Here is a 27,555-nt window from a genome sequence, read left to right on the forward strand (position 1 = left end):
TCCCGGGGCGCAGGTGTCTGTTAGTGTCCCCGGGAGCCCAGGGCATCCTCGCCCTCCTGGGTCCTGCTCCACCTCCCTGCGAGCCCCTTTCCACCCGGGAAGGTTGGTGCAGCTCCTGCTTCTCCGGGACGGGACTCTCCTGTCCTGGGGACACTCGCCCCGGCCTCAGCCCGGCTCCTCGCGGGCCCCTCCCCCTTGGAGGCCTTTTGTTTCTTTATTTCTTTTTCCCCGTCTTCCTACCTTGATAGAAGCACGACCTCTTCTCACTGTAGCGTTCCAGCTGGTCTCTCTTTAAATCTCAGGCCGAATTTGTAGATTTTCAGGATGATTTGAAGGTTATCTAGGTAATTTGGGGGTACAGGTGACTTGGGGACCCTACTCTTCCGTCATCTTGCCCCTGTTGTACTCAACTTCACCTACAAATGTATTTCACTGACACAGGGGAAGTACTTAAGACGAACCAAAAAAAGCCAAAATACAATTACCTACTTTTTTTATTTGGTTGGAGAAGTTTTTCTCAAACTTTAAGGCACATAATAATTAACTATGATGTTTATGAAAAATGTAACTTCCCAAAGATTCTGATTCACTTGGTATCAATTGTGCATAAACTGAAACCAATAACCTACATTTTAATAGTTATCCAAATAATTATGATAGAACCATAGAAATATGATTTCTAGGGTACAGATAAATGAGTTATAACAATAAATTTAGAAATATGGTAAAACAAAGGAAAATAATAATTTTGATGCAGTCAATAAAATAGAACTTTCAAAATACATCATATACAAAAAGAAGATGTAATATGCTGAGGTATTAAAAATATTTCAAAATGCTCTTTATGCTTTTATTTTTTTTTCTCTTTATGCTTTTAAAATCTGTCTTAATATTGGAATTTTCATGCACTAGAGTAACAAAAATTTAAAAAGTAAAAAGTATGCTTAATTCTCTTCCATAATTTGATGATCTATAATTTGGTAAAAGTATTCTCATAGAGCCAAATTCTCTCTGTAATATAAACATCTTCAAAAAGTGCAAGGGGAAATCATTCAAAATAAGTCCATACTCTCCAATTTATTCTGCAAAAACATCCTAGTGATCTTGTTAGTGAGCTTCCAGGATCCACAGAAGCTATTGGCAATATGTAGACTGAACAAAGTGAAAATGCCAGCAGTCCTCTGTTTTTGACCCAAAAAAGAAAAACATAAATGGGTGATACCATTGCATTCAACCTAATATCAGTAGAGGAAAATACCTAAAGCAACATATCAAGTCCTGAACTAGCATTGCTGCCATTGGAGGGCACACTGACATTTTAAATAGGCCACGAGAAAAGGATTAATGGAGGCAAATTACTCCTTCAGCCACTCAAGATATGTCTCACATCATGGGTGAAATAGAAATGGAAATGCTTGGAAATGAAGCAAAAAACCTCGAAGACTTTTTTGCCTTGGGACCTTTCAATATCCTGGTTCTTCACCTGGAATATTCCCCCAAGTGACTGGTTTCAGGTCTCAGATGAAATGTCAGCTCTTCAGAGGCTTGTCTTAGCCATCTGATTTAAAATAAGTCATTCAGGCTTGCCGGGGGCATGCACAGGGTTAACCGCAGGCCAGGCCATACCCCCCCGCCCCCCCAAAAATAAAAAATAATAATAAAATAAAATAAAATAAAATAAAATAAAATAAAACGTCGTCCCCAGTCCATTCTCTTTCACAGCACCTATTTCTTTTCCCTCACACTACACATCACAGTTTGTAGTTACATATCTGTGTCTTTGCTTAGAACAGTCTGTCTCTTCACATAATATTCTAAGTTCAAGGAGGACAAGAACCATGTCTGTAGGTGCACAATAAAAAATTGTCGCATGAATTAGCCAGCTAAATCTACTTATTTTCCATTAATATACAAACATCCAAATCCCCATTTTTCTTTCCGTTTAAAGTGTTAGGCACATCCCAACAAATCTACTTTTACCAAATAAACATAACAGAAAAGTAATCTCATTTTCAAAAGTAACTTTAGATAATTACATTTCATGAAAATAATGAAGAACTTGAAGAGGGAAATCACTTTTAAAACTGTTAATATCATACATTGTATAGTATTAGTCTGATTGGCAAGATGTTTTGTCATGTTCTACAAACAAAATACTTTACCATCAAAACTCAGAGAACTGTTTTAACTTTGAGGAGGTTTATAGCAGCTTATAGAGAAAAGAAGCTATCATATTTCACCAAGTAGAAAGGTAAATTTATTGCTTGGGATGGAAAAAAAGTAAAATTTATTGCTTATATACTTATCAGTTGGCTAATGGGTACTTGACTGCCTAACCACTTCCGATGGGATACTGCTCAATGAACATCATATAATACGGCTACATACACAATGCTGGAGTATGTGTTAGTCATGAAATTGTATTTTGCCTAAAAGTTAGACAAATCAATATCATGCACAGATAAAAATAAAAACACATAAAAAAGAGAAAAGGCAGGACACAGGGAGGGAGAAGGAAGGAAGGAAGGAAGGAAGGAAGGAAGGCAGGCTCTAGAATTATACTGATGCAGTAAGAACAATATATTTGTAAGTAAATTATGTCATCCACAAATTGTCGAGAATTATTGAACTTTAATAATAATTGAACTTAACATTGAATATTAAGAATTCAATATTCAATGAATTCAACAAAGAAGAATGATTTCAGTGAATCTAATACCTGTCTTTCTGTTTAGGCACATCGATTTTTAAAAAAACATTCTAGTAAGTTTCGCTGACCAATTTTAATCATGATGTATTAAGTAATCACTGCAACTCTTCCAACATTTTTCATAATCATTCTTGCAAATGTTTATGAAAATATTTTTATCAGAATTATCAAAAAATTATTACTTTTCAGAAGAACAATGGAATTTAATGTACCTAGTAATCACCCCATCTGACTGTGATTAGGTCACCATAATCAGGCACATGGCTTTTCCTCATTTTTTGTGAACTTTGGAACACTAACACACTGAATTCCTATCAAACTCTGATAAAATTAGTTTTTTTTATTTTAAACTATGAATAACTCAATGCCTAGGAAATAAAGTAAACCTTGCCCTTTTTATGGTAAAAATGTAGAAACACTTTATTGCTCATTCTGGATCATAAAAATCTCAGGTCACAACTTTGCCTGTGATTTCAAATTGCCTCAGAATTGCCGTAGAACTCTTTCAACATCTGATGAATGTAGTGTTTCTAATTATCCCAGCTGAACAGTATATTTATCGGTAAATAATTTTGTTTTCAGACCTATTTCCAGTTAAAGTTCCTCAAGCTTGTTAATTGCCAAATTGTGACTTTGATTACAAAGATACTCTATCTCAGTAAGTAAGTAAGTAAGTGTGAAATTGAAGTCATCATCAATAACAATAACTCAGAAGTCAGCTCCATATAAGCATTCTCCTGCCTTCGTTTCTGTATACTGTCAGTTCCCCTTCCCTGGAGTGCTCTTTCCCAGATAGCCAGGGCTCTTTCCTGACCTTTTCAGGTATCTGCTCAATTACCTTCTCAGTGAGGCCTTTCCTGACCTCAACAGTTAATATTGCAAATGAGCCCCACCCCATTCCTCATATTTTTTCCCCCATGGCAATTCTCATCAGCTAACATTATAAATATATAGATAGATGCAGATACAGATATAGATATATCTTATTATCTGTCTCCTCCACTGGAATGCTAGCTTCATATAAGCAGGGATGTTTGTTTGGTTCACTAATGTTTTCCTAGTGTCTAGTAGATATAAAACTATTATTTGTTAAGTGTATAATGAATGAATGGATGGATGAAGAATAAATGAATGAATGCAAACAAGCCAGCAAACAAAATTTTACCCTTTGATGACAAAATATAAATATATATGTAAGGTGTATATTGTAAGTGATTTTGTGTTAGTTTACAGGGCAAAAAGCAATAAATAATACAAATATATTTGGGGAAGACTGGTTTAGCACTAGTTTTTATAGAAGGAAGAATTCTGAAAGCTATAGATGACTACAAGCAAATTTAAATGCAAATAAAAGTCAGAAAATAATATACATTTGTTATTCATTATTCAAAATCAATCAGACCTGTGTTAGAGACTTATTTTAAGTGTGAAAAAGGTCTAAATACTAAATATCAATAATCTACTTAATTAAGAAATGTTATTAAACTTTAGTATTCATGAATTAAAATTAATGTTATTAGAATTTACTAAACTTTTGGTATTCTGCTAAGAAGTCTGGTTGCCACACAACACTTAGCAATATCACAAAGTTCCTACTATGCATATACATACAGAGAGTTGGAGTCTTTGCAATTTCCATGGAGAATTCTTTGATTTTGTTTTTAATGCATGATAGTGTTATTTTTGTATTTTAATATCAATTTCTATTATTTTAAGCTTTATTATTATCAATTTATTATAACTTGCACAAATGCTAACATGTATTTTTCATGGAAAGTATTTTTTTTGTCCTTTTAGGTTCTTTTTTTCCTATAATGGTCCATTAAAATATGTGTTTTAAAAATATGCACCCAGTACTCAACAAAAAACATCATTAAAAAAATGAAAAGGTAACCTACAGAGAGAAAGAGAAGATATTATTGATGCATATATCCAACAAAGGTCTCAAGTCCAGAACAAATTACAAATTCCCATAAATAAATATGAAACCAACCCAATAGAAAAATGGTCAAAATCCTTGTACAGACACCATGAAAGAGATATTCCAAAACCCAGTAAACACATGGAAAAGTCTTTAATTTTATTGGTCATCAAGTGTTGGCAAGGATGTGGAGAAATCAGAACTCTCATATATTGCTGATGAGTATAAATTTGTGTAACAACCTTGAAAATCTATTTGACAATATCCATTAAAGCTAAACATATGCATACCTATGATTTAACAAATCCAACTTAGGTATATACTCAGTAGTAATAGATTCATACATATATTCATATTCATACATATATGCACAAAAAATCATTACTGGAATGTTCGTGGCTGCATTATTCCATAGCAGCATTATTCATACTATCCGAAGCACTGAAGATTGTCCAAATACCCAAAATGGAAATTTCAAAACTACGGAATATTCACACAATGCAATTCTCTAGAGCAACAAGATTGAGTGAACTACAACTGAATGCAGTGACAGCTATGATTCTCACAAGCATTGTTTTGAGAGAAAAAAGGGGGGACATAAGAGAGTCCACATTATTACATTTATATAAAAACATGCAAAACTAATCTATGCTGTTAAAAGTCAGGATAATACTTGACTTGGGTGGTGGAATAAAAGAAATCAAAGAGGACACAAGAGGGACACCCTGGGTGTGGATAATTTTCTGTTTGTTTCTGGTTACTTAGGAATGGTTTAATTTGTGAAAATTCATCAAGCTGTACACTGACATTATATGCACGTACCTGTATTAGCTGTACCTCAATATGGTCCTAATACCTCAACAAGCAGAGCAGACATATACACCCTCCCCCAGTAAGTATGTTCAGGGACAACTTATGTTAATTGTTTTTTCTCTCCTCACCGAAAAATGGAGTAGGTAGGTTTTTCACTCTGTCTACATGGTAAAAGCTACTCATCAAGGCTACAGATAAAAAGGCTAAGGGAACTCTAGGGCCCACATCTTCACATGTGAGCAACCAGTGCATTCACACAGTGTTCTGTGCTTAGAAGGGTCCTGTGCTTGGTTTAGTGCTCTGCTGTCACCATTTTGAAATTCTTGATAATTTTTGAACAAGAGGGCTGCACTTTCATTTTGCCCTGGGTCCTGTAAATTATGTAACTGCCCTGAGTAACTCACCTCTTTTAAGTATGTTAGGTGGTCTTCATATTCAGCAGTTGAGAAGAAGTAAGTTTACATTTTGATGGGAGAGACTTTGTTGAGAAGTAAGAAAGATCTAGCAGTTTAGCAAAATAGTGCCTTACATATGAACATTCAAATAGATGTACAAAAAAGAATTAATAAAGGAAACATACTACTGGGATAAGTGTTGCCAATTTTGAGATAGAAGAGAGTAATTATTAGGTAGTTAATGTGGAAAGGCAGGCAATCAGGCCAAACAGTATGGCATACTCATCCTACCTAATTCTATGATATATACAATTCTATTATATTTTCAGTAACTTCCATTAATTTATCTTAGCACATCAGAAAAACATTTTTACGGAAAATGTTCCCTTAGGAATGTCAAAAACATGGGTTAGAGGTTTGAATTAGTTCAAAGGCAAGAGATTCATTCCTTCACCCATCTATCCATCCTTCTAATCATCAGTTCATTCTTCTACCCATCTTATCTCACTGGCAACAAAAAAAGTACAAACATAAATCATACCTGGATTCCAACTGAAAGGCCATACAACATATGATAAGTGAATGTTAGACATGATAGAAAGTAAGTTCTAAGAGATATATTGTCCAGGAAATTTGGAGGGAAAGCAAACACTTCAGGCTGGGAAAAATCAGACATGCTTTTATAGAAAACAGTCCGTATATTGGGATTTGAAAACCTAGATAGGATTTGAATGTGCACAGAGATTTGAAAAGTATTTTTTTTCGTGTTTTTCTTTTGTTCTTTCTTTAATACATAACTCAAGTATCATGTGATCTAGAAAATATTGCCTCACTGTTCTACTCACTATCCTAGATAGACTAAGCCTCAATTTTACCAAAAAAAAAAATTAATTTTAAGAACAAAAAATAAAAAACCTAAAACTTCACATTAGGTATTCAATAATATAATATACAAAATTGGAACCCAGTAAAAGCAGAAATTCAATAAATGTTACTTAACCAAGACCTTCCTACAAATTTTTTGTCTTTGAAATACAGTGTAGTGAGTGGTTTGGAGCACAGACTAGAATTTCAGGTCTGCCTGGGTTTGAATTCCAGTTCCAGCTCTTACTAGCTATGCAACCTGGGTATGTTACTTAGCTTCCTATATCTTAATTTCTTATTTCTTATTTCCTTTAAGTTTGATGGAAGGTATTTGACTTGTCATTATGCTTCCTTACCTTCTCTAGTCCCACCACCTTGTCCATTATAGACTACCTAGAACAAAATAGAGCTATCCTACTAAAATGGTGTTTATTAGCTGCCATTGTGAGTCAAATCATCCCCAGACTTAATGACTCTTAAAACAACAATGACTTATTATTCTTAAGAGTCTATGGGTTGGCTAGGCTGTTCCTCTGATGGTTTCATCTGGGCTTACTCATGCAGCTGCATTTTGCTGGAATATTGGGCTGGAAGATCCAAGATAGCCTCAGTTACAGATTTGGCAGTTGGTATGCTGTTGGCTGGAGAAACTCAGTCCTCTATATAGCCTTTGCCCTCCATCCAGTAGCCTAAACCAGATAGACCACACTTTTTGATGAAAGGAGATACAAAATAGTGCAGCCATGTTTTTCAATCCACCACAGTCCATCCTCTGATTACAAATATCTCTATTCTTAACAAATACACAATATTGCTTACCTCTCTCCTCCAATTCATCCCAATATAGCATCAAACTTAAACGTCTCTATCTCACAATCTGCATCTGGCCCAGATACAGATATAACTCCTTAGCTGCATTCGTTTTCACCCAGAGATCTGTTCACTAAGAAGGCAGTTATCCAAACCACAAAGATCTGTACCCCACATATATACCCAACATATGATGATAAACTGGAGACTAAAGAACTTCATTAGATGCTCTTCTTCTTTGAGGAGCACAACAGAAAGCACACAGTAGTCCTCATTTGTAGCAATCCTGAAATTGCTACACTGAGCTCATGCTTCTAGTTCCCAGTGGGAACTGATAGGTCCAAGATGCCCTTTGGGATGCCTTGGTTCCTACCTCCCACATCTTTATTCAAATGTTACCATCTCACTGTGGCCTTCTTTGAATGTCTTATTTAAAATTGAACCAATCTCTCCCAACCCAAATCTGGTGCTTCCTATCCTCTTCTTTTCTTTTTTCCATACCATCTATAATCATTTAGTATCTTTTACAATTTATTTATTGCCTATCTCTACTTCTCCTGACCCCAAATTTAAGTTCCATAAGGGCAATATTCTTAAATGTTATGTTCTGTGCTATTGTACTCATAACCTAGAGAAGGGCTTGGCATATAATAGATTCTCAATAAATTGATAAACAGATGTTCATCAGGTTTGCTGAAGCAAGATTATTTAATGTAACCCAGCAAATCATAAACATTGGCACACAAATGAGTTTATAAGATCTTTTTTTCTTAAAACAAATCAAAGAAATGAAATGGAGAAAAAATTAAAACATTAAGAATCTGAAGTAATAGAGAGAAAGGTACATAAGGATGCCCCAAAAGAGCTTTGCAATTGGCATAATAAATACATAAAACTGATCAGCGATTATCTTATTCACAAAGCTAGAATGGAAGGAGATTGAGAAATACCTTAGAGAAGATTAAATTAAATTTGGAGTAAACTATCCCAGCTTTGCTTTTTTTTTCCAACTCTGCTACCTGTTATAAATATAATTCTGGGAAAATCATTTAACCTCTCTTGCCCTCAGGTTTTGCATTTCTGAATTAAGGAGAATAATTTCCTCTTTCTTCCCTCAGAGGGTTGATGTGAAAATCAAATCAAATGAGATCATGTATATAAATGTACAAGTATAAAATGTAGACTAATAATGATAATGATGATGATGATGGTGGCTGTGACCTCTAATAGATGGGACTAGGAGAGCCAGAAAGGCAGGATTTGCCAAAGGAGTCCCTGGCAAGCCCTCTGCCAAGAAAAGTTGAGGCAAAGCCATCTTTTGCTTCAGGGTTACTGGCACTTCCTCTAGGATTGCAATTAGAATGATTGGTTTTTAAATCTGTTAGGTATTTTGTGTGTGCCATGCCCTTCCCCATTGAGTTGGAATTCAACTGTAGTCATCTTCCCTATTTAATTTATTTTATTGTATTTTGGATATTTGGAATTAGGGGCTCAGGAATGTCATATGCAAATATATGCAAATAGAATGCAAATTGGTATTGAGAGCCAAAAGCCTAGCGCTTTTTTTTTTTTTAAATGGGAATATATCATTGGGAAAAAAAAAATGTTCTCCTCACAGGCCCTACTTTGCTTTAACTATTTAAAAGAATCTTCTTGTTTAATCAGAGTTTATGACTATAAATGAAATGAATACAACTCATTTATAATATAATATTTAATATTGAAAAGCTCAAAGAGTTACAAACTTTGATATTTGATCTAATTCTTATTGAACAAACATATTTTTGTAGCTTTAAGAAATTAACTGAGAAAAAAAAAAGAAATTAACTGAGAAAGTAAGGGATGGACAAGTAAGAAATGGGAATAGAAGGTGAAGGGGCTACTCTTTCTCACACCTGACATGGCATGTGTCATGCCACTAATTCACAAATTTCTGTGAGACGAAAGAATAAAGCTTTCTGTTTATTTTCATTATTAAATGAGGTCTAGAGAAAGAGATAACAGATCAGTGGGCTTTTCTGTTCCATTTTGAAGAAATGATTTTATTCCATAAATTTACAGTAAATTATTATAAAGCCTATCAATATTTGAAATTGTGAAGAATCTATAATCCTTACTTTTCTTATAGAAGCTATATGATTATTTAGAGTATATTTTAATAAATAATCCATTTTTACAAAGCACCAAATTAGTGCAGGTTTTTGATATAGAACGCCCAAAAGGCCAAATTATAATCAAAGTTGTAAAAGGAATAAATGCCTAAATTTTGAAAGGCCCTTTAAGATGGCACATTCTTATTATTATTTGCCATACTAAATCTTTTTGTGTTCTGACTTGTAGTAAAAGAGGGTTTGATATATATATATTATAAGGAAGAATGCATCAATATAATTTTGAAATTTTTTTCAAATTACAAAAAGCTGACTTCACATAGCACTCCATAATTTCCCTCATCAAATCCTAAAGACTATATTAAAACATCTGTTTTTGGAATATCTTGCTGACAGTAGAATGCTCTACCCCCAGGGAGTCTCCTACTTTTGCATAAAATTTGCATACTCATAAATAAGTTAGCATGGGGAGACCAGTGTATCAGCCGCAAACAATGCAAGTATTTCCATATATCCTTTTTATAATTAACTTACAACAGAGAACTACAGATTTTTTGAAAAACAACTTTTCTCTCACTCAATCACCTTTTAAATGAGACTATGAATTCATTATAAAGATTTCGCTCTCCTAATTTTCCCTATCCTGCCTCAGAAATCCAAAGGTAACCCAAACTGCTTCAATATTCAGAAGCAAAACTATATTGTAACTGTGTGCAAATAATATTTAAAGTGTCGTATATATGATAGGCTCTAAAATGAAATTTTATAGTAACATATGCATATCCTGGATCATGAGACATATGGGATAAGGTAGATCTGCACCTTTTTCTCTTTTCCTGGCACACAAAACAAATTTATACTCACACATCTTAGTAATTTACACACTTCATTCAAGTACTAAAAAGTGCGTCATGATTCTATATTTGGTTAATTGTGTGCCTTCAACACTTTGAGTTTTTGAAAAGGAAATTTACCTTCTCCAAAGTTTATTCTGGTTCCATACTAGCCTGGGGACTAATAGAAATTAATCAGACAAGTCCATATAGACAACTTTCAAGTCTGCTTGCTACCGACGTCAGCATTATTTATATTATTTAATGTAAATACATTAGTACACTACTACTACATTGTGGAGGCCAAGAAAATTAAGGCCATTCCACCTCTTAAGTTCAGCGTTTAGCACAAGTACAGCCATCTCAGGCCCCTGTGAATAAGAGCTGAATTTTACCTTACTTCAGTTACAGGAAAAAACAGTTTAAACACCCTTGAAAGCCCCATATTAGAATGAGAACAGAGCTTGAGAAATTCCTCCACCCCTCTTCCTGGAGGGCCCCTAGACCAGCCCATAAAAACCCAGCTGGAACCCACTCGGGGTCCAAGTGCCTGCTCTGCTGTGTGGAGGTAAACTTGGACCCCAAGCTCGAGCTTGCTAATAAACCCTTCATGTACTTGCATCGGTGTTGGCTCCCTTGGTGGTTTCTCGGATTTGCAATTTGGGCACAACAACATTATTACAGAAGACTTATATTAATTCTATATAATGACTAGGCAACTACTTCCTTGATTCCCATCAATGCCCACTTTCATATACTAGGCCAGTGAGAATATAGTAGGTTAGGCCTTGACCAGTCAAGGTTCAGGGAACATAGGAAGATGCCTCCACCCAAATTATCTTCTACATCCACTGGATTAGTGTACAAAGTTACAGTTAGAATTGTGTCTTTTTAGACTCTAACAGCTGTTTAAATGAAAATATTTTGGCAGAGAGATTAACACATAAAGCTATTATTATCTTGTCATTTATAACTTAGTCAATAGGTTCTTCACCTGGGACCCATGAACAGTAGACAGAATTTAGGAAAACAATAAACCCTCTTAAGCCATATGCAAATTTTTGTTTATGTTTATTTGTGTGAATATTTGGAGGAATAGGACTCATAGATTTCATATTGCCAAGAGAGTTCACACGCTCCAGAATATTGTAAACAATAGTTTAGAAGGATCTGTATAGATTCAACCACAGCAATGTCTGAGCCAATACAAAGCATTGAGTCCTAAAGGACTCAATTTGGGGCAGTATATATTTTCCCTATTAATTAGAATACTTTGCTTGTAACAGAAAACCCAAGAAAATAAAGGAAATTTTTGGTACTATTGAATGAAAAGTCTATCAAAGGCATCACGTAATAAGTCTTGATCCAGCATGAAAAACTATGTGACTAGAAACCAATTTATATTCCTCTATTTGTTTCCTCCATCTCCTCAGGTCTGTTAATGGGTGCTGCAGTAACCAGAACTATATCTCTTTGTACAAATTCATCAAGATCTGACTCAGCATAATCAACAAAATACCTGAGATCCAGTCTTAATGGATTGTTAAGTAATATGTCCATCTTGCTATCATTGCAGAGAGGAGGGGCAAAATATGCTTTTTAGCTTAAGCAATCAATGTCCCACCTCTAGAGCTTAGGATGGATCTGATCTCATCTAAGCATGTGGTTGATAAAAATTATCTGTCCAAAGAAAGTTTGTGATATTTTCACCCAAAAAAAAAAAACAAAAACAAAAAAAAACGGAGAAATATATACTAGCTGTCAAACAACAATTTTTTACCATATTTATTACTCAAGAAAGAAAAGAAAGGACACCCCTTAGCCAAAGTGCGTTGATGTTGATAGCCAGATACCAGGTTCAAAATGAAGAAACAAGGCATTAACCAAATAACAATGTCAAGATCTAGGAGCTAGACAGAGATGAAAATTAGGAGCAGGTCAGAGGGATACAAGTGGTTTTCTGGGCAATGACTACAAACCATACTGGAACTTCTTTGGTTTATGGTCAGAAGGCATTTGCTGTGTGGTGAGTGAAGCAGGTTAAAGGTATAGAATTTAGAGTTTATTAGAACCTGCTATTACCAATACCATTAGGTTTGTACTACCGTTAAGCCTTCCTTTATTGATAACTAGGAATAAATAGTGAATTTGGACTCCTTTCCATTCATTCTTACTTTGTAATTGTTTTATTTCAAAGTCACTCTCCCCGCAGTCCCCCACCTCACCTGCAATCTCTTTTTGTGAAAAGGTAGCTACTTGTGAACAGGGACACAGTGGGGTATTTTTCTGGAAATATCTATGAAGAACCGGGATGGGTCTGAGATTTTTACCATACTTGCAACCTAACAAGTTAGCCCACCACAGTTTCATGAATGCTGGCAAATGACATAAGATTCTAAGGTCAAAGACAAAGGACAGTTTATTACTCATAGCAACAGCAGTGGTCAGAAAATCAGCATTTATGCTGAGCCTTAGCTCCTTCAGGGCCATGCAAAAGGGCTGGGTTGCATTATAAAGAAAAACTCTGAGCTTGGAAAACCCAAATCTTGGATAATGGATAGTAAGCATACATGCCCCTTTTTTGGAGAAAGATGTTACCTTATCTTCCAAGGCTGTTTGCTATGGACATACTTAAAATAATAGTCCAGAACCAAAAAGGGGTTTTCATCCATGAACCACATGGAAAGAAACAAGACATGTCTGCCAACAGTATCCAACGCATTCTTCCAAGCACTTTGCAAGAATGTATTTCTAAGAGCTGCAGACACCATTTGCATTACCCTAGAAAAAGAAATAGTAGGGACGCCTGGGTGGCTCAGCGGTTGAGCTTCTACTTTTAGCTCAGGGCGTGATCCCTGAGTCCTGGGATGGAGTCCTACATTGGGCTCCCCACAGGGAGACTGCTTCTCCCTCTGCCTATGTCTCTGCCTCTCTCTATGTGTCTTTCATAAATAAATAAAAAGTCTAAAAAAAAAAAAAAAAAAGAAAAGAAAAAAATAAGAATTGAGTATAAAATAAGATAGGGTATCTAAAATTACTGGGAAATTTCCTAGATCCTTTTGTTAAAATGCATATATCTTTGGAGGAATGTCATTATAACACTATTAGCTTATGAAACAGCTATTATGAACACAGATATTAAATAGTAGTGTTCTGATGTGTTACGCATTCTTACATGTACTGATTTATTCTATCTATACAGCATGTTTCTGCATGAAAGGCAAGTATGTAACTGTTAGGCCATTTAATAGCAAAATAAAACAAACACAAAGAGGTTAGTAAACTTGTGTTCAATTAAATTAATAATATCATTAGTAATATAGCAATATAATTTGCCCCAGAATTATAAATATGTATTTATCATTCAACCCTTAATTGATGAACACAAAACTATAAAAATACATAATAGATAAAACTGAGTGAAGTTCTAAAGGGTTTATTATAATAGCACTGATTCAGAGTACAGCAAATATTCAATAATAGACGCTTGAAAGATTATTTTACAGTATATTTCTTATTTGATAAGAATATCAACAAAGTTGTTTAAATTCTGTAATAACTTTAGAAAAGATTACTGATACAAGCATTTATTATTTTTTGTAATCTGCTTCAAGCTCACCCTGCTAGAAATGCTTTTTTAGTGAAGTAACTAATTTGCCAAGTTAAAATCACTTTACAAATGAGGAGGCTAATTTGTTTTTAATCATTTAACTATAGGATATTAATCATATGGTGAAAGGAAATTTAACAAAATGAGCATGTTCAAATCATTTGGCTAGCATGTGCTAAAGAGAGCAGATAATACCTCTTTTGGGAGATTTTTTTTTTTTTTTTTTTACCTGAGACAAAGCAGATCACAAAGTGTATTGGTGGTTGTTTCTTTAAATCTGTAACACAGTAGCAGATTGTCAAAAAGGGTTAAAGACTATGTCGGCCATGACTTTCTTCAGCTCTCTAGAGTGTGGCAACATGTATTATTTGGCGTAATCATGACACAGATCTGCATGTGTATGTCTTCAATAATTCATGTTGCAGCTTGTCTCACTGTGGGGACAGATGTCAGTGAAACCAGTGACAGCCGATCATGCTGATCTCACAGTGACACTGAGCCTTGAGTATATGCCCAGTGAGTATGATTAGAGCTAAGAATATACAGGCCAGCAAGTTTGGGTGAAGCTATTCATTTTATAAATACATGAAATGTACATGTTTACATGCATGTATGTATAAAAACACCTTACTTCCATATAATTTCCTAAAGATTTGGAAATATTTATAATTTGTATTAGTTCTATGTGGGAGCATTCCTTACATTTGAATGTCGTATTTATTAGATCACTTCAAATATATGTAGACTATGTTAATGACAAAATCAATTATTTATTGATAGGCATAGAAAAGTATATATCTCCTACAGGTGATTTATAGAAATACCAGTCTTGTTAATCTTTCATTACTAATTCATGTATGGAGCAAATGTTGCATATCCAGAAGATCAAAAACACTGACACATTGAAGTTTTGCTTTCAAAGACTTAGCTTTGTTTTTCACAATGATTGGTATTTTCTTTTAATGTTAGAATAAAAAAATGATCTTATTCCAGATACTCTAAGAAAAGCATAAGTGTACATCTATCAGTGTCTGTGAATATTATAGAATATCGAACATTGATTACATTATAGAAACATTACCCCTGCCCAAAGTTAGTCTAATCCTTATGCATTAACCCATAAAACTTTAATAGCAAAGGATTAGAATAGGAGAACGTTCCTGGAGCTGTGCAAGTCTATACTATTAGAACAGGAGTGACATTAGAGCAGTACTTACCTTCCATGTGTGCATGAAGAAATGCAGAGCTAGTAGTTTCAAAGCCTTTTTAAAAACCAGAATGTTGTGTAATATTTTTGGATCCCAAAAATGAGCTCTATTTATCCATTTCTTGGATAACATTAGAGAAGGGTCAGGTTCTACTTATAACCTACAGAATCCCTCATAAACAACTAGAAAATACCGTGTGTATGTTTGTATATGTGCATAAGTATGTGTATGGGTGTATGTATACGTACATGTGTATATATATATGATATTTTAAAATATTCAACAGAACAAAAGTTCATATTTCTGTTTTCTTTGGCAATATAATATGTTCTTCTGTCATTTTTGACTTGCCCTTAGACATACAGCATTTTGTTTTGCTTTTGGAGTCATTTTTATTAGTGATTTTGTGATTTTAGAGAGGAAGTTCCTGGCTTCTTCCTAATGATTCCTTTGATCTCTACCTCCCCCCATCAGTACATTTAGAAAAAGGCATTGATTTTCCATTATCCCAGGATTAGACTGTTTTCAAGATACATGCAAGTCAGGGAATCTCTTCAGTGCTTCCATGCGTAGTGTTGCCTAACAGTAGGTACCATTTTTCTTTGGAGGTGCATTTACATAAACATTTCTAATCACAGCTCCATAAAGAGACACGGTGTAATAATTCATGACTTTTAGGTAATATGTCATATGAATCTTAACATATGGCATTACACTCTACAATGGCAATCTTGGCTTCCAAAGGGACCTGGAAAACATCCAGTGAGATGAGAATAAGCCAAACTTGATAGAAAACCATATCGATGCTAATCCAGGTTTACACCTTTCATTCAGACTCAGAACTCTCTAGCAGATGGTTCAGTGTTGAAGAACTAATGTTAGCAAAATGTCAAAACTATTTTGCTAGACTCCCCAATTGTTCATACAGAGTATTTTTCAAGTGCTGGATATCAAAATGGTATTAATAAATGGCAGCTCTAAGGTCTCTGATCATAAATGCAGGGTTTTAGTTTCAATTTCCAAGGACAATCTGGCTTTGGTCTCTTGGAAGACAGCCAATCAGCTTTTACAGTTTGACTTTACAAATTTTAGAAGTTTCTTCCCTGATTCTTCGGCCAACAAGGAAATAGCAAGGAAGACAAAGGAATGCAGAACCACTTGGCAGATAGCATTATTAGTGGCGACTTTATCTATTTAATCATCCAAATGAATGTCATGAGATAAAAAGACTTTGAATCGAAATTTCTTATATTTGGGTTCATGGATATAGAGAAAAAAAATCTCAATGGGCTTCAGAGAGTCCATAAATCATCTGAATTTAGAGGCAAATGTGGGTGTGGGTGTGTATATGTATAATTTTCTATGTGCGCACACATAGACACTGAATATGCAAAAGGAATGAATACATGAGTGAATGACCTTCATATTAGGATATAACAATGGTGTCAGTTGGTTATAGAAACTCAGAATTCCATTTTTGAAAAACAAGAATCGGGGATCCCTGGGTGGCGCAGCGGTTTAGCGCCTGCCTTTGGCCCAGGGCGTGATCCTGGAGACCCGGGATCGAATCCCACGTCGGGCTCCCGGTGCATGGAGCCTGCTTCTCCCTCTGCCTGTGTCTCTGACTCTCTCTCTCTCTCTCTCTCTCTTGTGCCTATCATATAAAAAAAAAAAAAAGAAAAAAAAAAACAAGAATGGGGGCACTTGGGTGGTACAGTTGGTTGGGCATCCCATTTTGGTTTCTGTTGGGGTCGTGAACTCAAGCCCTATGGGGTTCTGTGTTCAGCACAGAGTCTGGTTAAAACTGCTTCTTCTCTCTCCACCCCTCCCCCTCTCAAATAAATAAATATATTTTAAAATAAGAATGAATCTATTTGCCCTAGATATTAATTTTACATATTAATTAGTCACTTACTGCCTATTAGGAACTATGCTGTCTTTAATGCATTTTTTCTTTTTTTAAGATTTTATTTATTTATTCATGAGAGACAGAGAGAGAGAGAGAGAGATGCAGAGACATAGAGAGAGATGAAGCAGGCTCCATGCAAGGAGCCTGACATGGGACTCAATCCAGGGTCTCTAGGATCACGCCCAGGGCTGAAGGCGGCACTAAACCCCTGAGCCACCCGGGCTGCCCTGCATTTTTTCCTCTTATACTACAGGCATATCTTCTGAAGTAAGAATTAAGAGCCTTGTTTTTCAGATGTCTCAGAGAGACAGACTTCTCTGCACTCTCTCAATTGGTAATCTAGAATGAGACTTCCTGACTCCAAATTCCACTTCTTTTCTTTTATATGACATTTACTCCTTTAATAATGGTTTCCATTTTAGTGTAAACAGACTACCACCCCAATAGCAAAAGACAGAGTTAGCCAAGTCTATGGTAACATAAGAAGACATATAAGTAGGAGACTACTTTTAGGTAATATTTCTTTTAATATTTCTTTATGCAAGTCTACAGGATATCAATATTATTATTCTCAAGACATGTGTTTTCCTTTGCAAACTTCCTGTAGCAGCCAATATCAAACAGCGGCAAGACTTTCCAGCACATATGTTTAAATCCTAACCGTTAGCCTAAGACAAAGCAAGTGGGCATTCCACCCTGAAAGCCAGTTCACAACAAGACAGCTATTTTTCCTATTTCTCCATGAATGCATTTCTAGGAGTGAAGTCACTGAAAAAGATTCATGTGTAGCCCCTAAAACACTAGGCAGATTAAACCCCCAAAAATGATCAGTAAGATTGATGTGAGAAATTTAAGAGCTGAAAGGATGTATCATGTTCAAATTAGATAAAGCCATTAAATCAGGGCTAATCCCATAGAGGGGACCTGTGCAGGGCTCAGGATTGGGGGTCTGGGGGGTTAGTCATTTGTATGTCCTTGCCTGAAGGAGTGTCAAGTTGGACTCTCCAACATTGTTCCAACTACATAACTCTTACATTAGTGACGACTTAATAGATTTCCTCACTTCTAAACACGAATTTGTTCTTCTCAGTATGTCTTTTATGATTAACCATGGTTTTATTTTCATTTTTGTTCATTATCAATTTCATCACTGAAGACTGTCCATATTTCTTTAATGTTGTGACAGGAATCCTTTACTGAAGCTAAAAAAAAAACAAACAAGAATGAAACAAGCTAAGAGAATAACACTGTACTCCATTTTTCCATTTAAAATGTTACAAAACAGCTTTCAGTTTAAAAATTTTTGACAGTGTATATTCAATTCTTCAACTAACAGATGCATGTACATAAAATTATATGATTGAAATTCAGTGTCAGGGGCTTTAGTCATTTAATTTGGGCAAACTTAAGACATTGGTTCATAATATAGCTATTGAAATATCTCTAATAATGAGAGGGATTTTTATGAAATGGTGACATGGAAGTGTTTATTGAATTTAAAAGGGGTGGTTTATGGCAATATTTTTAAAGGAAATTAATATAATTCATTTTTTAAATGAAAAGTGATTTATTTGTTTTATTTTTTTAAAGAAATCAATTTATAAGGAAATTGAGTGAACAACATATGTCTATTCAGTGAAAGAAGAAACCAAACCTTCTCTTAGGACTTTTGGTCCAGAGTTCTTCACCCTAAAACTTCAACCATTGATAATGTTTTTACTAATTAAGAAATATTAGAACTATTAGCTACTACTTAATAAAAAAATGAAGACACTGAGAACTACTGATAAGGTATGCTTCATGTTCTTATCAAGATTTTGAGATATATTTCTCAAATGACTAAATGACCTTAATAAAAGGTAATAGATAAATGCCTTTAGCGAAGACAATCTAGTAAAGAAAATAGTTTCCAATTGTGAAGTCTAGCTTGAAAGTGGTCCTTGGAAGTCCTACTCAAAATGCCGGTCTGAGAATTTAAATCAACTTTGTCAGAAATACAGTTTGATTCAGCTATAGATACTGTTTTTTCATTACAAGACACTCACAATAAAGAAAGCAATGTGTTGATTTCCATTCTGGGGCAAGCTCCCTAGTGTATGATGGACTGGACTGTTTAGATACTGCCACCAGTTGCCTAACCACATTTTATGTAGCATTTGTCTAAGAAAAGATTATTTCAATGCATCATCACTGTTAAATATCTGTTTCTAATCAAGATTTTAAAATCACATGTGAATAAAGTGGGGCTTTAAAATAGGCAACTGATTTTTCTCAAACCAGTGCTATTTTCACGTACATAAATAACTAAAGGAGAGTTTTAGAAAAATATACTGCTATTTAGGGAAAACTGTAAGAAAATAACATTTAGGAAATGAACATAAAAGACCAAAAGTTCACATGTTGTACTGTCTTCAGCAATCTTCCCATAACTGACAGGCAAGGGTAATGGTAATATTTATTTTCTCTTTTATTGTAGATTGAACCATTTTATAACTAGGGTTATAAGTAAAGGAATGTTGGCCATTTTCCACTTAGGAATGAGGAACTTTAGCTTGTAAGCACCTGCTTATATTAGCTTAGGCTTTCTTAATGACATCTGTCTTACTATGTTTGTGATGCTATGGCAGAATACCATAAAATGGATGGCATAAACAAGTAACATTTATCTTCCAGAGTTCTCAGTGAACTCTTTCACAGTTTCTCAGTTCGGGGCTGAGAAGTCCAAGATCAAAATCCTGGCCATTCAACATCTGATGAGAGTCATTTTTTTAGTTTCCAGACAGCTTCCTTTTCTCTGTGTTCCTCACATGGTAGAGAGAAAGAAGAAAAGGAGGGCCTCTGGTCTCTTCTTATAAGGACACTAATCCCATCATGAGGAATCCACCCTCAAGACCTCATCTAAGCTTAATTATCTCTCAAAGGTCCCATCTCCAAATACCATCACATTAGGGTTTTTAACATATCAATTTTGTGACGGAAACATTTAGCTCATAGCAATAAAGTGAATGTCATCTAAAATATATTGGTCCCCAGATTAAGACCAAAAGCGTGTTTAAAATATTTTTGAGCTAGAGATAGGTTAGGATAACTCTAGAATGGAAATGTAATCTTCCTACAGGGAAACAGACTATCCATTGTTCTGATAATTTAGTAGGATAATTGAGTGTGTGCCACAGAAACCAAGCACTTCTCTCACTCTCTTATCCTTTGGATTTACAGAAAAAAGCAGATACATCATTTATATAATGAATGGGATCATTCCATAGCAATTTGGGAAGTCCAGATCACTTCAATATAGAACGTTAACTGTGTCTGTGGCTCATCATATGAGCTCCAACACTGACTGGGTAACCTTAGGCAAGTTACTTGGTCTTTCTCTGTCCAGTTTGCCAATTTATAAAGCAGAGATAATCACAGGATTTATCTCTAGAGAAGGGATTATATGAGATAACCAAGTAAAGAGCTTAGCACAGCAACAGTGGTAAGCACTCAATAGATGCTACTATTGCTATTTAGATATGGTGATTTCACCTAACTCAGGAGTCTTCGTTTTACAAATGTGTCAAGGTTAACTTAGATTCCAGTGTCCTAAGTGGTGGCAGGCGTTATTGTTTTTAAGAATGGGTTGACCTTAAGGAAATGTATTTTCCCTACAGACCCCATGACCACTTACACATTTGACAAGTATAACATTTTTTAAAGAAAATAACATTTTACCTCTAGCTTCTGGATCTTTTGTTCAAGACAAGGCTCTATCAGAAACAATAGCTTTGGAAAAAAAAAAAAAGAAACAATAGCTTTGTTATAAGACATTTTATTCTAGGAAAGGTGGTTTTGCATATTCAGTAGGGCTCCAGGCTAGTGATTTTGTGGTTAGGTTTCTTGTCTTCTAGGAAGCCCTTGACAAAGGTCACAATCTGCTCGTTCTTCTTATTAAAATAAAGATGGAAAGCATTGATGATAACTCTGCCCAGCAGCTAACTTCATCATCTGTAGCAGTTTCAACATATGCTTGTGAGATAATGAAAAATAGCATTAAATACGCTGGCAGATTGAATCTTGTTTCAGGGTAAATAAGGTAAGTCATTTTTTTCCCTCTTCATTTCCTCAGAACCTGTTTAGCATTAGACTGTTAATATCATCACTGATACATGACAAAACCGTTGCATAATATACTGCGTTTCAGACCAACCCCCACATAAAAGAGAGCAACGAAAAACTATGAACATTAATCGGGCATTCAAAATAATGAAGTGCTTCAAGCCAACCCTCTTCTAAAGCCTTCTACTCCAAGTTTTGCAGGAACAAATAGTTTTATAAATCTGACATGCTTTCCTGGTCCCATTTTAATATTACGAAAATGTCATTTTTCTGAGCTATAGTCAATAGTCAAGAATATATTTTATAGCCAATAGTAAAAATATTCTGTGCAATCTTTATGATGTGATCTTTTTTTTAAGAAACAAGTTTAGAATCTAAAAAACAAGTTTGTCAATATTGGGAAGAAAGGAAGAAAGGATTATTTACACTCTAATCTTCAAAAACTAGGAAAATACACATAATGGTTTTCAGCAACCAATATTTTGTCATGGTACATTTTCACCTGGGGAAATTATAGCTATATGAAGTCTACATATATTTTTAATCTAATAATTTTAAAATGCTACTAATAAAAAGTATGTAACTATTCATTTCAGAGAAATATCAAATAAGTTAACAGCAATTGAATTTGTGATTATAGTGGGGAGTATAGCTCAGGAAAATTTTCTACACACACACAATTCCAAAAAAATTCTCATTTTAAATTAAAATATGATTTGGGGCATCTGGATAACTGTCAGTTAAGCCTCTGATCCTTGATTTTGGCATGGGTCATGATCTCAGAGCCGTGGAATTGAGCTTCACATTAGGCTCCATGCTCACAGAGGAGTCTGCTTGGAATTCTCTCTCTTTTCTCTTCCTCTACCCCTCTTGTCCCCGTATGTGTACATGTGCATGCTCTCTCTCTCTCTCAAATAAATAAATAAAATCTTTAGAAATAAAATAAAATATGATTTAAGAATGAAAGTATTTACTCATTTTATTAAGATAAAAACTTAATTAGAAGCTGGCTTTTTATTGATTTTATCCTTTGGTTGGTAACTCTATGTTACCATGTTGTGCTTTTATGTCACAAGTACATTTCTATGGCCTGTCCTGTGTCCCTTGATCCTAGATGATAAACACACTTTGTTCAGTTGTTTCCATTACACTAGAAGATAGTCTCAGTTGCTCACTCTGAGTTGTCCCATTTATGCTATTGCCATCAAATTCATCTTTCAAAAGTAACGTTAGGACAAACATCTTCCCTCTACTGGCTCTGGTTTACAGAAACAATAAATGGCTCAGCTGTAGCCATTGCTTCACAATCTAATTAAAACAAGAAATTGCAGATGCTGTGGATTTTTTTTTTTTTTATGCCTAATGATACAAGCAACTGCATGGAGCACATATGCTCATTTTCTATTCTCTTACAAAGACTACAGAGAACCTGAACTTGCAACAAGCATGGGATGTGGTATGTTAAGTGTTATTCAAGGTCAAATGTTTTTAGAAGTAAAAATAGCAACATTAATCAAGTGATTTCTTGTATTGTAGTCTAAGATTTAATGCTTTTTTAAATTTAAAGCCTGAAATCTATCATATGAATATATCAAGCCCAAATCCACTTTGAATTATGCCTACATAGTCTTTAAGATAGTATTTCCCATGTGTTTATTTTAGACTGATTTCCATTTTCTTTTAATTGTATGTTTTCAATATGAACTGAAGTATACAAGTAATATACATGAAAGCTTTAAGCATAACAAAGAAAACACCTATGAACCAACCCACCACCCAATTTAACAATGTTAACATGACAAATATCATTGACTCGTCCATTTTTTTTCCCTTTTTTTTTTTTAAGTTTTATCATATTCAGTTCAAAATACCATCAGATTGCCCTTGTGATTTCTTCTTTGACCCCTAGGATATTTAGAAATACATTGTATAGTCTCCAAATATTTGGGTATTTTCTATTATCTTCTGTTACTGATTTCTAATTTAATTCTATTATGGTCAAAGCTCATACATGCTCTGATGATTTAAATCCTTTTAAATTTATTGGCCTGTTTTATGGTCCAGAATATGTTCTATATTAGTAACTTTGTTATGTGCACTACAGATTCTGCTGTTCTATAAATTCGATTAGGTAAAATTAGTTGATAGCATTAAGTGTTCTACATACTTACTGATTTGCTGTCTGCTTGTTCTGTCAGTTATTGAGGGCAAAATATTGAAATTTCCAGCTATAATTGAAGATTTGTCTATTTCAGTTCTGTTTTTTACTTCATGTATTTTGAAGCTCTCTTCTTAAGTTAAAAATCTTTCAAATTGTTCTGTCCTGTTGGATCTTTTATCATTATGAAATGACTTTCTTTTTCACTGATGGTAAGTTTTAATATCTGTAGGTCATGTCCCCACATATTTTTCTTTTTCTTCAGTTCAGTGGTATCTTGGTTATTCTAAGACTTTTGCTCTTTCATACACATTTTTTTCATATACATATAAAAATCATCTTGCGAAGTTTCCCAAAGTCCCTAATGAGGTTTTGTTAGAATTTCTTTGAAATTTTACATCAAATTTGTGAAGACAGGGACAAGAACTTGATAAAGGATATCTGCTCAGAACATATAGTAAACTATATATTTAACACCTAAACATTAAAGACTAACATTACCCCTAAAACCAGAAAGTGGTTAAAGAGAATGCTTATTACTACTTCTATTCAATATTGTACTGGAGGATCTACCCAGCTCAAAAAGACGTAAAAATCAATATGTAAGTAGAAAAGGGGGAAAAGTTGTCGTTATTAATTAAATGATGCATTTGCCCCCATAGAAAATCCAAAAACAAAAACAAAACCCTACAAGCAAATTACTAAAAGTAATAAAGTAATTTAGTGAGTTCACTGAAGTTTTCAGGAATATTTAGTAAACTCAAAAATTACAATATCAATAAAAAGTAAGATACCTAGGAATAAGTCTAATTATGAATAAAACTTAATGAAGAAACTATAAAAATTAATTGAAATACAAATTCTAATTATGGTGAGGATATATACAAGAGAAATTCTTTTAACTTAATGGTAGCTATGTATGGTACAACCATCTTGAAATAACTTAGCCAAACTTAGTACTGAGTTGGAAAACATAAAAAGAATTCCTAAAATTACAAAAAAATAAATAAGAGACATATTCAAATGTATTTATTTATAGACATTCATGTGGTAAGCAAAATTCTAAATTGGCCCCTAAGATTTTCACCCTCTGGTATACATATCCTGTAAAATGCTCTCACCTTGAGTATGAGCAGGACTTATGAACCTGATGAGATATCACCTCCAGGATTATTTTATATTATGTGGCAGAAAGGAGTTTGTGGAAGTAATTAAGATCTGTGATTAGTTGACTTTGAGTTAATCAAAAGAAATAACACTCTCGGTGGGCCTGACCTAATCAAGGAACCCTGAAAAGAAAGACATTCAAAGCTAAACATGTCTCTTTTGCTGGCTTTGAATAAGCAAACTTGCCATGTTGCAGCAGTTCATATGCTACGTAAGTTAAGTGGCCCCCAAACTAAGAAAGTCTGCAGCTGGCAGACAACAAGAAAGCAGAGACCTCAGTCTCACATTACAAAAAACTAAATTCTACCAACAGCTTGGAAGCTTCTGAAGAGACTCTGATCAACATCTTTATTTTGACTTTTTGAGATCCTAAGTAAAGAAAACCAGCTAGCTGATCCATGCTGTGCCCAGACTCCTGACCCATAAAACCATAAAATAACAAATTTGTGATGTTTTCAAAGTCTAAATTTGTGGTAAGTTGTTATGCAACAGTAGAAAAATAACACAGTTTGTAATGGCAAAACAAAAACCAAAAACAAAACAAAGCCATTCTAGAATAACCCATATGTCTATGAGTAGCAAATGAATTAATGAATTATTTCATTATAGTCATAAAATGTGCTAAACCATGATAAAATTAAATAAACTATATCAACATAAATTGATCTCAAAAAGCTATTCAGCAAAAACATGCAAATCATAAAAATATACTCCCTATGACTCTATTTATATAATTGTTAAAACAGGAAAAATTAAATGATATATCATTTAGAGACATTTATCAATGAGAAATGGTTAATATACAATGTCAAGATTGAGATTGCCTTTGGTGGAGGAAGATACTTGTGAGGGTTATAAAAGCGGCTTCAAAGATGTTGTTAGCCTACTTCTTAGGCTCAGTGGTGAGTACGTGGGAGCTTATTATTTTTAAAATTCTGCATATATGTTAAAAATGGTATTTTAAATGGAAAAGTTACCACTAAGAGTTTATAATCCTGTTTTGTTTTTTTTAAAAAATATTTTATTTATTTATTCATGACAGACACAGAGAGAGAGAGAGGGAGAGGCAGAGACACAGGCAGAGGGAGAAGCAGGCTCCATGCAGGGAGCCTGACATGGGACTCAATCCCAGGTCTCCAGGATCACACCCCGGGCTGAAGGTGGTGCTAAACCGCTGAGCCACCAGGGATGCCCTATAATCCTGGTTTTTTTTTTTTAAAAAGTCCCTAAACTCCAGAAAGTTAATTTCTTGTCTTCCTAGATTAGAAATCGAGTAATAAGTTCATCAAGTGGAAAAAATTATGTATGGCTCTCCAAGTGCATTTAAATACAGCAACAGCAGTAGCAGCCATGGTAGTAGTCATCTCTTCACCCTAATTATTGATGGCAGTTGAGGCAGATTAGCAAAGTGAGCCAGGAGACTAGTGACCCAGGTGTCATCTTTCTTCTGCTGTGTTGTATGCTTTGCATGTTCAATCTGTGCTGTGTTGGGAAACTGAAGCCAAGAGAAAACCCAAGCACTAATAATGGAGAAAGAGAAAAGAAAAAGAGAAAGACACAAAAGCTGAAAGCAGGGAGAGAAAACAAATTTAAATATGCTTCACATTTTTTGGATTAATTAGAAAGTGAATCATAAACCACTGTTTAACTGGCAATGTGATTGTGGATGAATTATTTATTCAATTGAAACACACCACCTATGTTTACAATATTGAACTGTTTTGCTTATACATCTTGAGTATTGAACCATTTTGCTTATGAGAAGAATATCTTAGTAAGGGTCCTGAGAAACTCCGTGGAACCAGAACTCGTGAACCTTCCTAATGAAATCTTGAAAGACAAGCCAGTTCTCTGTTTCTACACTAAGTTTCCAAATCTAATTCTACTTCTCTAATGGTTGTCTTGAATCTCATGACCACTATGGCTAAGTGAACGATCTGAGCTAGATCTATGGCAGGAACACCTTGCAATAAGACTTTGTATAGGGGATCCCTGGGTGACTCAGCAGTTGAGCATCTGCCTTCAGCACAGAGTGTGATCCTGGAGTCCCTGGATCAAGTCCCACATCAGGCTCCCTGCACAGAGCCTGCTTCTCCCTCTGCCTGTGTCTCTGCCTCTCTCTCTTCTCTCTCTCTCATGAATAAATAAATAAACTCTTAAAAAAAAAAGACTTTGTATAGATGTACCAAAAGTTTCTTATAACAAAATGTTGCTAACTCAGATTTCACAAAGCTTAATTCTCACAACCAGCTAAAAAGGATCACTGGGTATCTTCTAAATTACCAGGCACTTTTAACACATTCTACTTTGCAAACTAATTCTAGCCTACAATAATAGGAATGTGCATAAACAGGGTGGTAGTATCTATATATGTTATTGCTGTGGCTTAAAAAAGATCAAATTACTAACTATAAAAAATTATCACTAAGAATAAGGAAAAAAGAATTCACCAATTTTCCCCTTCCAGCATAAAAATTTTTAATAATCATTTGCTGTTAGGTTAGAGGAAATGATTTTCATTTAGTGAATTCCAACTTAATATTTAAGTATTAGGACACTGCCTTATCCCTGTCCTCTTTGACTCCCACTATCCCACTCCCAACAATAAAATTCATCTGTACTAGACTAACAGTCACAAAATTTTAGAACTAGAAAAGATTCAAGATAACATGTGGCTCAGGGATCCCTGGGTGGCGCAGCGGTTTGGCGCCTGCCTTTGGCCCAGGGCGCGATCCCGGAGACCCGGGATCGAATCCCATGTCGGGCTCCCGGTGCATGGAGCCTGCTTCTCCCTGCCTGTGTCTCTGCCTCGCTCGCTCTCTCTCTCTCTTGTGTGACTATCATAAATAAAGGAAAAAAAAAAAAACATGTGGCTCAGCTGAACAATAACACTATATTTGGGGTGGTAGTTAAAATTTCTTTTTGAAATGAACACTAGAAAGTAA

This window comes from Canis lupus, chromosome 32 (genome assembly GCF_011100685.1).
Source record: "Canis lupus familiaris isolate Mischka breed German Shepherd chromosome 32, alternate assembly UU_Cfam_GSD_1.0, whole genome shotgun sequence".
In the NCBI taxonomy this organism is placed as follows: Eukaryota; Metazoa; Chordata; class Mammalia; order Carnivora; family Canidae; genus Canis; species Canis lupus.